The 4359-nt window shown below is 38.0% G+C and overlaps 1 long non-coding RNA gene across 1 annotated transcript; it reads left to right on the top strand.

The window, feature by feature from the left end:
• The first annotated feature begins 969 nt into the window (after positions 1 to 969).
• On the top strand, positions 970 to 1575 carry LOC111926104 (uncharacterized). Its single transcript, XR_002862684.2, has 3 exons — positions 970 to 1064; positions 1171 to 1306; positions 1440 to 1575. It is a non-coding gene; the product is annotated as an uncharacterized LOC111926104 (long non-coding RNA).
• Positions 1576 to 4359: the final 2784 nt, after the last annotated feature.

Below are 4359 nucleotides of genomic sequence, written 5' to 3'. Positions count from 1 at the left end.
CTCAGCTGAAACACAGCAATCTCAGCAGCACTATACTACCTAACACAAGGCTGGGGCATAAGTTCAAATCTGACTCAGAAGAAGAGTGACACCAACAGCATCACTACCACCTTCTTCTTTCGTACTTTGCTGTCCATGGTTTGCTCCCACTCCACAGCTTAGCAAAGTGCTGTTTGTCAGGTAGTGCAGAACATAGGGAAATTGCTATTTCTTTTTAAATGTATTTGGCTCAGCTGTCATTGTTCCCATTTCATATTTTCTGCTGGGTAAATCTGTCGGTGGATACTGGCTGACTATGAATGGTGAACTAAACCAGACAGTAAAGAGGAGTCAACATGAGAGAACATAATTATGACCAGAAATACAAAAGCAGAACATACATATATCATTCTAGTAATTTTAATCATTTTCATTTGTTAGTAGAGACCTTAAAATAGTTTAGCAATTACAGTTTTAGATAGTTAGAAGAGTCTTTTCTATTTAGTACAACATTTTAACATCTGTTTTGTCAGTCCAAATGCTATCTTTCTGACCTCTCCAGTTCTCTGGGGTATAAAAGTGAAAATTTGACTATTACTGGTACCCTTTCCATCGTTCAGGTATATTATAGTCTGTTTGCCTATTGCGATGTAACAGTTTCCAAAACAGCAGCAAAAAAAAAAAAAAAAAATCTAAAGAAATGAAAAAGTGAGCATAATTTTCAAATGCTACTGGACTAAAACCCCACGCAATAATAAACAGTCTAGTTTTCAGAGGCACTGAGCACACTCATATTCTGTTTCTTTTGATTTATTCCCACTGATTGCACATGATCACATGCTAAAAAAGTGTGATCCACGTGCTTGGCAGGATTAGGCCCCAAGCTGAAGCAAACTAATTTAAAGACACTTCAACAGTATTCACAAGGGCAGCAAATCTAAGCATAAGCACTTGCACTCCTATTGGTCTTACATTTATTCTAGGTCAACAACAAGCACAGCTGTTCCCAAAAGGTCCACGGCTTTCACAGCCAGAGAACACTGTCCTGGTTTGATTGATCAAGAAACAAAAATCCAATATTGCAGGTAGCAAAGTGTGTTCTTGTGCTCCAAATACTACATGTACCACAATAAGAAAGGCTTAATTGAGCTTATTAAAATATCCTTTTTTATACCTTTTTTTGTTTACCAGCGGCAAGACTGCAAGTTGATCCTCAAAACTGAACCAAAGAGCATCCCTGAATTTTCTGCATCAACCATAAAGGGAGATTTCCCCAGCAGGACAAGCCATACGGTTCATACCCTCTCTGGAGATCACAACTGAATCAGTATGTTGATGGACTTAATTCACTGTAGCATAAGAGCATAATAACTTGCTGCATTTTTGACGTCTCTCCATGCCCATCTGATCCTGAGGATCCTATTTCTGCATTATTTAAACTGCACACTTTCTTCCTTCAGGTTAGCTTATTTGACTACCGGATCTTCCCTTGAGAAAAAACTACACAACAATGACAAGTCAGAAAATCCAAGTCAGCCACAGCTTCTTGGCATACCAGAACAATTCTAAGTAATGCTCATCAGGAATACAAAATAATTTGTGCCGTGTGTGTGGTAGTCTTGCTAAACACTTGGTTTGACATAGGAACCTGAGAGAGTGAATAATTTTTCTCAAAAGTCTCATTTGATATTTTCAGTTATTGTCTTTCATCTGAACTCTTGATAACACTTATATATCTTATCCTACCTGGTGAAGAGCATTTACAAATTGTTTTCAAAATTCAGCATTTCAAAGGCTTTAAAATCAAGGGATTCAAGTGGGATTCACAAGACAGAGAAAGTACTTGGTTTGGCAAAAAATTGGCACTTGATGTGGTGAAAACTGGACATGGGAAAGACCACACAGTCACATTGCTACCTTCTCTTCACCTGACTACAAAAGATGCCAGCCACATCATGTGGATGGCTGGAGTGGGATGGAGATCAGCTTCCCTCAGCCACCTTCTCCCCTTGTACATCTGCCCCTGCACAAACAAGGTCCTTTGTCCAAAGTCCAGGAGGCAGTTCACTGAACTCAGACAACTGCCTGAAATCTATGTGACTTCATTTTTCTTCTTGAATTTTGAGCCATTAAAGTTTGTTATTTGCTGTTTTTATACATACCATATACACGTGTATATATCTCCAGTTTAACTGGATTATGTAAATGAAAGTCTAAGTATCTGGATATCCCAGTGTCTCTATGTTAATATTATCCAACCTTTTTTCAGGCTGCATTGTGTACTTGGACAGACACAATGGGCATCATATTCATCTCATAAAAGCATGATGCTCTTGGCCAGAATAGCACCCACATTTAACTGAGGAAGAACCTGTCCAATGACTGGACAAGTATTTGCATACCTGAACTATTACAGCTGACTTCATTAACAATGTCAGACATTCTCACTTGCAAGATGATATCTCTCAGATATGCATTTGTATTCTCAGATTGTCCCTGAGTAGGTTTAGATAGACAGATAATGGATTACATACAGAAGTATTTTCTTATGTAAGTACTTTCTATATATGTTCTTTCTATTTTCAATAGATTACATTACATAAGTATATTTGTATTTTCTAAACAGATGTGAAAGTTAAACCTGAAAATGTGAAGTGTCCTAATTTTAAAAAGAAATGAAAAGCCCAAGGGAGTTCAGGGTAGTTAGGGAGCCAAAATATCATTAAAGTAAGGAGACAGAGAAATCTAAAAAATATTTTCCTATCTATATGCAAAAACATGAAGAAAAAGCATAGTGTTACCTGGACGAGACCAGCCCTTTCCCTGGGCTGAATTGCAGCAGTTACAGATAACTGCCCAGCCAAGGATTTGGAACACAGGAGGCTCCTGTGTCATGTCAGACCCACGTCCCTCTCAGCAGGACAACACTCCATCACTGCTGCTCTTTCAGCAGGGTGATGGGGTCAATCCTGCCTTGCTGCTTGTCAGCCTGTTCTGGTAGTTTTTTCTGTGGTTCCTTGGCTTGTTCCTGACAGCTAGGTTTTAGATAGGTCCAAGAAAAGAGGCAGTAACCTAGCATTACAAATATTTCAGAAGATATGAAAGATGTTTGAAATATCCAACAATCACTTAGCTAGTCCCAAAAAAATTAACTTCAGTCTCACTTGCTTCTCCTGGACATGAACCAGAAAAGCAACAGGGAAATTTTAATATATGTCAAACCAGGAGTCTACACAGACAGCAGCACCTAGTGTGTCCATCCCTGGACATAGAGTCCAGGTTCAGAGAATGGATTTACTGAAGTTCACATTCACCATATTATCAACTTCCCCCCATGGCAAGGTCTTTTACAACTTTCATGTGAGCTATCTGACCAGAGATAAGAAAAAAATATGCATAGTTTTACCTGCCATTACAAACAAGATCAGTGACTAACAAACCCCAGAAGACCTGAGTCCTGACATATCAGCATGAACATCCAAAGTTTCCTAGTCTTGCTGTAATTTCTTGGATTTGCAATATCAGGCTAGAAGTCCTGTAAGAATAATATGTAACAGCCTATTGCAGAGAAAAGATGAGAACATTTCAGAGGCTTCCAAAAGATTTAGTTGTGGCAATTTACAAAGGGTTAAAGGAAAAGAGTGATTGTATTTTATTTTACCTATTCTTTGTTAAGATACTGAATAAGCCTCAATATGATAGAAAAGAAATTGAAGAGGTCTTTGCTTGGCAGTGGGTCGAGAACAGCTGTGAAAATAAATGATGACTAGAGAGGGAGAAAATATATGAGGTACCAGTACGCCTTACTGTACTTTTAAATTTATGCTGCAGATGGTGGAGTGTTTTTGAATCTCAGCACTCTAAAATAACTAACCTGGCAGGTACACACCTGGTGGACTTCTAAGGGGAGAGATCCAGACATTATTATCATAGATGATCCAGTAGTTAAAGCTGAAGAACTGCATGGCCATGCAATTCTTGGTGGGATTTTTTTTTATTTTTTCTTATTTGGATGCCAAAACAACATATCTAGCCACAGGCAGAGAATAAAATCTGTGTAAGGATTCAAACACGCATAGACACATACTTGTCCATTTTCATGCACATTTCATGAGAGTATTTGGAGGTAATGGGAAAGTAGAACAGGCCAAACATTTTTAATTTTTTTTAAAAACTTTTAAGTCACTAGTTTTGGCATCTCATTATCAGAAGTAGTGATAACAGGAAGAAGGCTCTACCTCCAGTTACAGAAAAAATTAGAAATATCCCTCAGCCGATGATTCTTTTCAACATCTGCCTCTTTTCTTTCCTTTCATAGAAAGCATGCATGAATAATCAGACCATAGTGCTGCTGTTAATTGAAAAAATCATTAGTAAACT

Source organism: Cyanistes caeruleus, chromosome 2 (genome assembly GCF_971803275.1).
Source record: "Cyanistes caeruleus chromosome 2, bCyaCae1.hap1.1, whole genome shotgun sequence".
Lineage (NCBI taxonomy): Eukaryota > Metazoa > Chordata > Aves > Passeriformes > Paridae > Cyanistes > Cyanistes caeruleus.
This window is presented reverse-complemented; position numbering and strand designations above follow the sequence as displayed.